Source organism: Castor canadensis, chromosome X, assembly GCF_047511655.1.
Source record: "Castor canadensis chromosome X, mCasCan1.hap1v2, whole genome shotgun sequence".
NCBI lineage: Eukaryota > Metazoa > Chordata > Mammalia > Rodentia > Castoridae > Castor > Castor canadensis.
Genome location: NC_133405.1, coordinates 137,901,550 through 137,914,221, shown reverse-complemented (window position 1 = coordinate 137,914,221; position 12,672 = coordinate 137,901,550). Strand labels below are relative to the sequence as shown.

Genomic DNA, 12,672 nt, shown 5'->3' with positions numbered 1-12,672 from the left:
TAACGATTATCAGGCAGCAAGTTTCATAAATGTTGAACAAACACAGCTTAATAAATAAATTCATGATTTTTATCCATCTGTTCACTGAGAGAAAAGAGAGGGCACCTCACTTTAAAGGGAATATTGAATAAGTTATTTGTAACTTACCATGTAGGAAAATGACCCAAATCTGCATATTCTACATGTGTGTGACATACCATGGATCTTGGTCTTTTGTTTTTTTTAAATCAAATGCAATATCTGTAAATCTCATAAATACTTGCTGCAAGAGATAAGTATGGTTTCTCTGAAGTTGATCTTCTTGGGCTTTTCAGATGTGTGAGTTACATGGAATACAGATCTTCTAAACTGAATCCAAACCAGCCATGTGAGAAAATAAAAGAAAGAATTCTGACAACAGCTGCTCATTTTACCAAGCTCTGATCCACATCCTAACTGGATGGAGAACACAAGTGACTTGGTGAAAAAAATTCCAAAGACCAGTTGCAATGCTGCTTTTCCTGAGTTATTAAGGTGTAATGGATGCCTTATCACCTCAAACACTTTGGTAGTTTTGGATATTTCTGTGTTATCTCTCAAGTGTGTTCTTCCTTTTCTAACAAAATCTCACTTCAAATCTTATCTCCTTCATGAAGCTCTTGGCCCCAAAACTTGCTTCTTCATGATAAGTTGCATGCTGTTTCATACCTTTATATAGTCATTTGTAAAATGTTGACAATAATATAATTTCTTTCATATTTATTGAGCTGTTGGGATTCAATGCAGAAATATATGTGCAACTCCTAACACAAATTGTGGCTTATTTTAGAGTTAACTAATGCAAACTTTTATTACCATTAATAGCTATTGCCATTGGTGCTAATCAGTACTACAGGTAGCCAGTCTCTGTCATCATTTTAAGTAACTCCTTAGTGTTTCACTGTACTTAAATTTGTATACCAGCTCTATTGATGATCACTTGGTGTTTCTAAACTTTTCGCTGTTTTAAACAAAACTGAGACAAATGTGTTTTCACCTCTGCTCATCCTCCTTAGATAAATTTTTATAGTGGAATTGCTGAATAGGAAGACATGCAAAACTAGGATTTTGGATACACATTTTCAGTGGTTCTTTCATAATTTTATTGACATTATGGATCACTTAAGAATGGGGATATATTCTGGGAAATATGTCATTATGCAATTTCATCCTGTGAACATCACAGAGTGAACCTATATAACTAAGACAGCTATCACCTTGGTAGGTAGGTCATTGTTAATTTTTCATCTTTGTCAATCTAAGTTGTTGAAACATATATATTTTGATTTAGATGCATGAGGAATCCTTAAAACTCAACTTTTTCTTTCTTTTTATTTTTTAATAAAAGATTCTACTTCATTGCCCCAGAGGGACTTTCTGTTTCCACCCTAGTATTCTAATGATACTCATGCAGCTTGGTCTTCACCTTACTGAATCTAAGTTTGATTCTGCCTGCCCCCTAGAAAATTTGCTTAGACCTTGTATGTGTACTTGTTTATTGGATGGAGATGTCATGGCTTCTTTCAGAGAACAGTGAAGGCAACAGTGAAGATTGGGCTGTTATATGGCACAAAAGATGTACATGAGCCAGCCTGATTTCTCTCTTTGCCAAACCTTCCACCACTGGAGCAGTGGAAAGGAAACAGACAGGAAAATAAATGGTTTTGGTACATATGAACTATCATTTAAAAATTCAATATCATTTGTTCATAGTCTCATGTATACATTTACTATGTAGAAGACTTGCAAGCATTCAAAGCTAAACCTTGAGTTTGGCATGTTTTTGTTTATATGAACAACACAGTGGTCTACATTGTTGTTTGGTCAAGGTTATCATATCCAAAATGATTTCCTCAATATTTCATGGACTAATGCCTCCTTCACACTTTCCATTAAGTTGTTCTTAGACAAGCTCCATTCTTTCCTTCCGTACCCCATTCTCATCATCTTCTCTCTGTTGCCATCTGCAACTTGATGCTAAATCTATGACTATAGATAGTCCAGGAATGTCTTGTTTTCAAGGAATGAATTCAAATTGGAGCTACTGGAGTGGCTCAAGAGGTAAGAGTGCCTGCTTAGGAAGTGTGAGGCCCTGAGTTCAAACCCCAGTGCCATCAAAAAAAAAGATAAAATAAAACTCTAGCTACTTCCTTGTAATATGGAATTAAACAGAATTGCAATATACTAGAGAGAAGACCCCCACTCCCAACACATTGGAGGGAACAACTCATAATTGGCACAGAGAAAAGAAGGGTATGAATCAAGAAATTCAAATTCTTTCTGTAACAATTGGGTCTATGGAAAGATCACTTGATTTTCTTGTGTTTCAGTTTTTCTATGTGTAAAATGATATGAACTTCCATAGGGTTTATCTATTTCAGGGTTTTTGGTAGATTTTATTTGAAAAAATTAATTTTATAACTAAAGAATGATAAAATATTTGATTACCTTAGAACTATTTTTATTTCTAGGGTAACTTCCAGTTATGAAGCTAGGAATCTGAACAGAAACTTTAATATGCCTCAGAACTAGAAGTACTCACATTTGATATTCTCTATTCAGCTCTTTGTTATTTTGAAGAAGGTATATCAATTAGAACGATACTCCTAATTTTACTAATAAAAAATCATTTCATCTATTTTAATTGTTAATTTTATATTACATTTCCATGAGAAAAGAATAAAGGTAGCTAAATCATTCTTTGGAACAGACAATATAATTAATAAGAAATAAGAAACAAAGGCACTATTAAACAAATTAATTTAACAGATGATAAAATTTTGAAATATATGTTTAAAATGTGTTCTCACCCTGGAAGTAGTGGGGTTTTATCTTGTGGTATTCTTCTTTTCCCTGACTTTTGTAATAAGGGGCTGAGTTTTAGTTTGCCCTGGAGAGGAAGTTGGTAGGTAAGGGAAGAAGAATTTGTGTAGAAATATGAACTATTGTTGTGCAGAAGCTTTTTAATTTTATGAAGTCTCATTTGCCCATTCTTTCTCTTAGTTGCTGGGCAGCTGGGGTTCTATAGAGGAAGTCCTTGCCTATACCTACTAGTTCCAGAGTGTTTCCTGCTCTTTCCTGTACTAACTTCAGAGTTTTGGGTCTGATATTTAGGTCCTTGATCCATTTTGAGTTGATTCTAGTACAGGGTGATAGACATGGATCTAGTTTCAGTTTCTTGCAGATGGATAACTACTTTTCCCAGCAATATTTGTTGAAGAGGCTGTCTTTTCTCCATTGTATATTTTTGGCCCTTTTGTCAAAAATAAGGTGGTATGTTCTCCCTCATATGTGGTCTTTAGATCTAGGGCAAATATAGCAATGTTGTAGGACTTGGGTTACATAACAAGGGGAGAACACATATGGGAGATATGGGGTTATATAGGAAACCCAAAACATGAAAGCATTTGATGTCCCCACTCCAGAGGAATTAATACAAAAACCTTAAAGTGACAGAGGTCAACATGAGAAGGGGAACAGGAACCAGTGTAAAGATCAGTTAGAGATGAATCAACATGAGTTGTAACACATTTGTACATGATAGCAATGCTAGGAATCTCACTGTATAGCTGTCCTTATCTCAACTAGCAAAAAGCTATGTCTCTCTTATTATTACTTATTTCTACTCTTCAATGGAACTGGAGAAAAGCGCAGAACAGGTTCTGCCTGGAAGCGAGGGGGGAGGGGGAAAAGGTGGGGGTGGGGGCAGGGGGGAGAAATGACCCAAACAATGTATGCACATGTGAATAAATGAATAATAATAATAATAAAAAAATATGAACCACTGGGAATCTTGGGTCAGTCTCTTAGTAGGTAAAAAGGCATTAAAAACATTCATTTCTGCTATGGATATAACTTGAGGAAAAATTAACTTACTAAGTTGATTCTGGGTATTAAAAAGCATTAAGTAAAAGTGTGTTCTCACTAGGGTAAGAGATAGCATTATACCTGGAGCTTCTGTAAAAATGTATTTACACATAGTATGGTCAAAACATATTTAAATAATGTTATTTTTAAAAGTTTAATCTGGTGAGTTTGATGCAAAGATTGATCCTGAATCTCTGTTTATGAGCATTAACCACATTGAAAATTGTTAGGCATCATGCATTTATTCACAGATCTTTGAGGGACCCTAGCAATTGTGACAAAGTTTCTATTGAGAGATAAGATAATCCTAGATGAAATGAATCCCAAAAGTAACCATTGACTCTTGAAGAGAATAGTAATAGTACTAGGTGAACATGTATTCTATGTGAGAGGCATGAATGGAGTGACATTCGCTATGGGCTAGACCCTGGGGTGGTGGTTCAAAGCAGAATATAGAGATTCTGAAGTCTTCAGGAGCTAGGAAGAGAAGCCCAGGACTATGGAATTGGGGACTTGACATTTAGGTGATTTAAGACATTTGTGTATTGTCTCAAGGGAACCTTTACCTAACTCCAATCCATGATTGTTAAGAAGAATGCTGGGAGCTAGGTGGGATGGCTCAGTCTTCTAATCCCAGCTCTACAGCAGGCAGAGATAGGATTGCAGTTCAAGGCCAACCTAGGCAAAAAGTTAGTGAGACCCAAGCCAAGCATGGTGGCACACAACTGTAGTTTCAGCTACATGAGAGGCATTGGTAGATGGATCATTATTGGAAGATTTCTCTAGGTAAAAGGCTGACCCTACCTGGAAAATAACCTAAAGCAAAAATGGCTGGGGCCATGGCTCAAGTGGAAGAGCGTCTGTCTAGCAAGAGGAAAGCCCAGGGTTCAAACCCTAGTACCACCACAAAGAAAGGAAGAAATGATGCTAATTGTATGTCACCATGTCATCTGCTTTTCATCATTTGTAATGAGTTTGATGTTGTGCCTCACAAAACATATTCCTATTACAAAAATATAAGACTACTGTCCTGCTTTCACTATTTATGCATTTCTGGATCATGAACCAGTATTGAGGCACCCTAGAGATATATGAAGTTATGTGTCTCTCTTGGTTTAACGAAAAATAGTTCTAGGAACCCTGGAACAGAAAGAAAAGTGTTCAGGAAGCCCCATTGGTGAGTATTGTCTTCTTTTTGTTTTGTTTCTGAAGAAATGAATGCTATCTTACTGAAGGTGCTTTTGTTTGCAAACAACAGGAAACCTCTTACATAAGCTCAACAAAGTAAACAGGATTTATTAGAACAATGTGCTCTGCCTCCTTCCAAATCTTGGGAGAGGATGTATAACTAGGTCTCTTGAGGACTGGAGCAAGGTGCTGCTAAGATATTACAAAATAGATTTATCTTACTATCCCTCACCTCATCGGCCTCTAGAGGAAAAGAATAACTGTACTTCATTGAAAAACTATACACTAGCTTTTACACATTTGCAGGCTGTCTGATTCTAGCCCTGTTCATTGTCTTTGAGCTATTTCATAACTCTTTGTAAACTGCAAGTAACTGATATGCAAAGTCTGTCTTGTTCAATAGAGTTTCAACTGACTCTCAAAAAATCGAACAGTTTTATCTCTTTTTGCAATTCAATTCCTTTGCTCAATATGAATTTTTACATTTTTTCCTTTGAACCAGTTATAACATCTGTCTGGTTGGCTCGTTGATTCATGAGTAAAATAAAATCCTTTACATGTGTTCATTTTAAAAATCCGTATTAAAAAAAGTCACAATTTTTACTTTTTTTTCTGAAACTTGTTTTTCTCCAGTCTTACTCATACTAATTCTGAATGGACATGGAAACCTGAGGATTTTATCCCTGGTGAGTTTGCATAATGAACAGTGTTTCTTAATTCCTTTTCTGATTCCCAATAGATGAAAAATATGCTTGTCTGTGTCTGGTTTGCATCATTCCATCCTTGTTATAATGAGATATGTCCAGAGAGTGATGCCAACACTGCTAACAAGTTTTCTGAATGCAAGACGCTAAATATGCTGTACTGCTGAGGAAGACGGTCTCAGCAGCACAAAGCTGTTTGCATTTGTGTGCTTGAATCCTTAGTGGTTGTGAATCATTCTTGTGTGGGACGAATAGTCAAACAGAAGGTGACATCCCCAAACATTAGGCTTAAGTCACTTGTATATTCCTTATAGAATGGGATATTCATGGGGCAGAAAAGAACCTTGAACAGGAATGGACAGCATACATTCATCTCATAAAACTTTATTAAATTATATCTATTATGTAAACTTGTTAGTAAAGCTTCTACTGCCTATCAAGGGAATGCAGAACAGACACATTGCTCACTATAATTCAAATTAGGGTACAGTAAGTGCCATAAAGAATTATAGACAAGTGTCTATGGGAATATGGGGGAGGAGAAAATTACTTCCTAGGCAAGGGAATTCAATCAGGCTTTATGGCATAAATAGCATTTGATGGGGACATTCAATAAAAGACCAAATTAGAAGATGTGGGACATGGTATGGTGGTGATGGTAGTTAGCAGGAGAATAGGTAGAAGGGTTCAATATGTCATATGTGAGGAAAAACCTAAGCAAATGTTCAGAAACAAAGAATTACTGCACCAGGGTGAGGAGATGTCAATGGTTTGGCCACATTGATATCATTGTGCAAGCTGTGGAAAATAATATTAATCTACAGAGATAAGGAGTGATTTGCCAACTCCAAAGCAAAGCATGAGTCTTCTGAGGTTCAACAGTCAGCCTTTTTGAGTGGTGTTTTGGAACCACTTTAAACAAATATGTGAGTATCAGAATCTAATTCAAGATAGTACGAGCAAAAATAATCATGTTTCTTACAAGGACAGAGGAGTATCTCAGGGCAGAAAAGGGGAAGTAGAGCTCGGAAAAAACAAGGACCAGGGACTAAGATATTGTCAACTACCCAGGCAGGGTCTCTGCTGCATTGCTTGTTTCTGTTTCTATCATCCTGTAGAAAAATAATATCTGTATTCTAGCAAATTTTCTATAGCATATTGGATTAAGCACAGTTCAGTGTCTCTGAGCTATTCTGTGTCTGCTTTTTAAATTGTAGGTAACTGATGCATATACAAACCATTCATAGATTTAGAGAGACTTTATTCCTCCTCCCAGTGAGGGGAAATGTTTGTGAGATTTGCAATTAAATTCCTTTTCTCTATATGTCTTGTTGATATTTCCTTTCAACAGGTGATAACATCTGATTGAGTTCCTCATTAGTCAGATAAAATCTTTAATAAATGTTTACTTTATATCTGTAGGAGAGTCATGATTTTGCCTTTTTCTCTGAAAAATTTCTTTTAATGGGCCCATGCTATCTTTCTCAAATTAGCCCCCAGGTTTATGCCTGTTTCAAGAGAACATTTCCTATTCAAGAAAGAATAGGTCCAGGGCTAGGTGTGGTGGTGTAATCACAGCTATTCAAGAGGCAGAGATTGGGAGCATTGCAGTTCAAGGCCAGCTTAGGTAAAATGTTAGTGAGACCCTCATCTTAACAAACAAGCTAGACATGGTGATGTAGGCCTGTGGTCCAAGCTATGTCAGTAGGAGAATTGTGGTACAAAGGCAACCCTGGACAAAAAAACACAAGACCCTATCCAAAAACTACCTAAAACAAAAAGAGCCAGTGCAGTGTGGCTAAAGTGGTTAGAATGTCTACCTAGCAAGTGTAGGGGATTGAATTCAAACCTCAGCACTGCCCCATCACTTCAAAAAAAAAAGGAATAGGTCCTTCCCCCAAGGAAGCTTCAAATTTGTGAATCTGATATATCTAAGATATTATAAAGTAGATTGAGGTAAAACTTTGGAAAAATATTTTTGAAACTTTTTCTTGCTCCATAACCATGTTCTTTTAACTACAGGAGTTCTTTTGACTAGAATTTGGTATGATAAAAATTATTTCCCATTTTTATTGGTAGTTTTATCCTTTTGGCATTACAAAATGATTTATTGTTTATTCATTCTTTTGCAATTCTTACCTTGAGACAGCTGTGGAAAGCCTTTCTATCCAACCCTGAGACAGTTTGATTGCCGTGCTCATACAAAAGCATTTTAACATTAAAAATGAATCCTGAGGGCATGAAAGATTGAAAAGTGCCTTGGCAGAAGAAAATCTTCTAGCTAAATTTCATTTATTCATTGAGAAGTTAGAAAACAAATGGAATTCAGAGGTACATGTAGCATCATCACTGAACTTCACAAGATAGTCTGGAGAAAGTAAACAGGAAGCATTTGAATTTAAATTAACCTTTCTAATCCATAGGCATATGGTATGGGGAAAAGTGATGAATAAAATGGTCAAGAAGGACAGATGGGAACAGAAAAGAGTCAAAGATAATCCACAGAACATGATCCATGACTGGAGAAGCAGTGGGTGAATTGCAAGGAAAACTTTGACAAAGTCATTTCATAAATTTACAATGCTTTTATTTCAAGCAGATAGCTGTAACTGTGAAACATAAGTGGTTCCCAAATATCTGTTTATTGGAAGAAGCTTGTATAGAAACTCTTCAAAAACTTTGTTAAAATTGAGAAATGACAATTCAATTTTTCTTTTTGATTTCAGAAAGTCAATACTGTATCCCATCACTTTGTTTCCCTTTATGTAGGCACATGCCTTCTTCAAATACATATTTTTTAATTCAAAAGAAAATTTTATGAATCTGAAATTCAGGAACAACAGAATAACTTCTTCAAATACATATTTTTTAATTCAAAAGAAAATCTTATGAATCTGAAATTCAGGAACAACAGAATAGACCAGGAAGGGAAGTTTGTGCTTTTTTGTTTTTTCTTTTGGAAGGTGAAACAATCGAGAAGATTGCCAGGGTCTTAAACAATACACATGCTACAAATGAATCCTCTAAGTTGAATTAATTGGAAGCATGTTGGATCTCAAATCTCATAAAACTAGCAACAGAAGATTAAATTAAATATAATAGAAAGTATTCATGTTTATCACAATCCTTATTTATTTGTTTGTATAGTCTGTATATTCATCATTTGATTTATGGCTAATATCTTCCTTTAAAGACAGCAGCTCAACACTTCATGTTTTTAATGTATGCTCATTATTAGATTTTATATCCCATTACTCAGAAGTCACATTTCCCATGCTTACAAATGTTTGCATGCACCTACATTTAACATTTTGGAAAAGTTTAATTTTTTAAATTATCTTGAAAGGTTACTTACATATGTTATATATTACTTAATAAATCTAATCCAAGACCACATACTGCATTTAGTTTTTCTTTAATCTGGAACATCTCCTTAGCCAGGTGTTTTGTACACTAGTTTCCAATGCCATTGAGTGACCAATATTTAATTATGATATGCAATTGATTCTTAACTGAGCTTGTGGCACAGGTATTGTACAACATGCACTTATAAGACCAATCTGAAGATAATAAACTAAAATTCAGTGTTCTGATCCTCAGAGGGGGCCTGAGATTAGTAATATGTTGACACAGTTTTGATCTCTCTCTAGGGTCTTCAGCCAAAAGATCAAAAACTTAATCTGACTTAGGTCACCCTCAGAAATTCTTAGGTTCTATAACAAGTATAGTCTGAATATTATTATAAAATGCAACAAAAAGCATATACTTTGTTTTTATTTCAGTACCTGTAAAGCTGCATAATGTCTTGTTGCTTCCTTTGATAGAAATTCACATCATCAGCATTCAGGTAGTATTTCACCTTAGCTCAAGACAGAAAATTCAAGTAACAAGGATCTCTGACCCCAAATAGGGCAGTGCCCTCACCTGCATAAGACCAGGAACACTTGCATAAAAGACTAATCCCTGGTTAGGAGAATTGATAGATTCCTGGTATTAAGCTTGCCATATTTACTATTAAATTTCAACTGTTAAGCTATAATATGTCATCTATTGCATGGGTTGAATTCTTCTCCAGGTAGCCTTTTATTTTTCTCAAAAATTACTGTGGTATACAACATTAATGTTAATATTCTGTAAATAAACCCAGATAAGCCAAAAGGGTTCATGGAACTCTACTGGAACACAAATATTATGTGACATATCACAAGGGCTCATAGAATTGGTGGCCAAAGGAATGACCATTTCCTTCTTAATTGAGTCATGAAATGAAAGAACTTCCTCAAATTAGCAGCATCTCTGGGAGGGGTGAGGAATTCCCAATTGAGCCCTTTCTGGGTAAGCAAATCAATTCAACAAACACTTATAGGATGCCAATGTAGTTGTTTGATTAATAGAGAAGCCGGTCTTGTCTGTAATACAGTTAGTGAATAATAGAATGGCAGTAATGAAGTAGCAAAGTAGTGGAAGTTATCTGGGACCAGTTTAAGAGAAATCCTGTGGGAGTCATAGTAAGCTGCCTGAATTTTATTATAAGTTGAATGAGAATGCATTATAGAAAGAAGAAACACATACACTGCTCTTAAATATTTATCTCAAGCACTTCTATTTTATTCACAAAAAATAGTGTAGAGGACAACAAGAGATGCTCAGACAAGGAAATTACTAGGTTATCATTCCTTTGAAAGCCCAATATAAAAATTCATAGCAGAATGTGTCAACTTTGGTAATATCAAGGACAAGGTGTTTAAAAAGACAAGATGATGGAGTATGGGTTTTTAATCTTAACCTTGATGAAGGAAATCAAGATAGCAACTGAAGTTGGGAATATATATATGTTTCTCTTTTTGTTCTGCAACTATTTAGTCAAAGGGACTAAAGGGAGAGTGAGAATGTAAAAGAAGAAAGTGCTTGTGTAGGACAGGAGGTAACTATTTTTGCAGTATCAATTGGAAAATTAGACCTTCTCCAACATTCTGGTGAGGATCTCACAGCCTCATAGATTAAGTCATGAAGACTTCTTGGAGGAGGGAAGTTGTAATTCTGCAGACTCCAGATTTTATTCCTAGCATTGTCCTTCCTAGGAGTCCTTCCTAGAAGTGTGATTTTAAGTAAGGTTTTGCTTGCTGACTCCTTAGGATTCTCAAATATGAAATGAAGAAAATGGTGGAAACTCTATGAAGGAGAAGTTTGAGGGCTCAAACAAGCTATTACTTGTACAGAAAAAAATTGAGCTGGGTTCTGTGGCACACACCTGTAGTTCTAGCTACTTGGGAGGCTGAGACAGGATCACTTGAGTCCAGGAGTTCTGGGCTGCAGTGTGCTATGCTGATCATATGTCTGCACAAAATTTAACATCAATATGGTACCTGCAGGGAGTTGGAGACCACCAGGCTGCCTGAGGAGGTGTGAACTGGCCCAGGGCAGAGAAAAATTGAATAATGCTTAATATGTTGTTAGAGCTCTGTAAGTGGTAGTTGCTGTTTTATTTTATTGATGTTTATAGTAGCTTTATTTGTAATTGCCAAAATTTGCAATCAACCAAGATACCCTTCAGTAGGGTAAATAGATAAATAAACCATGGTATATTCAAACAAGTGTATACTATTAAACATTTAAAAACGTTATTGAGCTTTAAAAACATAAAAGAACTGTGAATGCATATTACTTAGTAAAAGAAGCCAATATGAAAATGGTACATATTATACAATTCCAACTAAGTGACATTCTAGAAAAAACACAACTATAGACAATAAAAAGACTAGTGGTTGTTAGAGGTTAGGGAGAAGGGACAGATGAGTCAAGTGGGACACAGAACTTTTTAGAACAGTGAAACTATTTATTATATTACAATGGTGGATACCTGTTATCACACATTTACCCTTACCCAAACATTGTACAACACCAAAAGTGAATCGTAATGTAACTTACGGACTTTGGGTGACAATGATGTGTTATCGTTCATTGATTATAGCAAATGCACTATTCTGGTGTATGATTTGGTATTGGCAGAGGCTATATTTGTGGTGTGGTGGTACATGGGAAGTATATGGGAACTCTCTAGTCTCTGCTCCATATTGTTGTGAGCTTAAAACTGCTCTAAAATATAAAGGGTTGTATGTTTGTTTGTTTGTGGGGCTGGGGATGTGCAATAGATAAAATAACCTGGTTGTTCCCAAGTGTATTTGGCTAAGAGTAGAGCACAGTTAAGTACTGTTAAAGCACTTCTAATATTATGATAGGCACCTATATATTGTAAGCACCCTTTTTAAAGTTTATTTTCACCTCAAATATGCTAAGATGTGTGGGGCTAGGGCAATTTGACTCTCTGATGGTTGTTAGTCCCTTTCTTGCTGCCCAGTTTTCTTGAGCAGAAGACTGTCATCCAAGCAGCCTCTCTTTGGCAGCTGACTGGACTACCCTTATGGCATCCCATCTGCTTTGAGCATTCATAGATGCCTTGAGGAAGCTACACTGCAACCAGAGCTGCTTGATATGAAAACACAACTTCAGTTCCACAAGGCACTATTCTAGTGCTCTTTCAAACAGCTTGTGCTAGACTTTTTGCCGTCACAAGATTTGGTGAACTTTAATAGCTATTTTCACTCAGGCCAGAGGAGAAGCTCTTCCCTGGTGGCTCAGCAAAAATCCCATGATTGGTGCAAACCCGTTTCTTCATTTGCACCTGATGGATGCAAACACTCTTGCCACATACCCTTTCTGGCTATGTAAGCAGGCTGTTCATCTCACTTTTTGAGTCAGCTGGGAGACGTCTTTCTGTGCTGACCCTTGGTATTGCAACATCAGGGCTATTAAAAGGCATCTCTTGAGTGGTCTTTTCTTGCTTACTTTTGATTTTTACCATTAGTACAGTGGTCTAGGCTATTGATATGAACAG

The 12,672-nt window shown here is 36.1% G+C and overlaps 1 long non-coding RNA gene across 1 annotated transcript in view; it reads left to right on the top strand.

Moving 5' to 3' along the window:
• The first annotated feature begins 5,341 nt into the window (after positions 1-5,341).
• Positions 5,342-12,672, top strand: part of LOC141419759 (uncharacterized) — an 86,502-nt gene continuing 79,171 nt past the window's right edge. Inside the window, exon 1 of the long non-coding RNA XR_012444430.1 lies at positions 5,342-5,759. This is a non-coding gene — a long non-coding RNA (uncharacterized lncRNA). The remainder of the gene's footprint in view (positions 5,760-12,672) is intronic.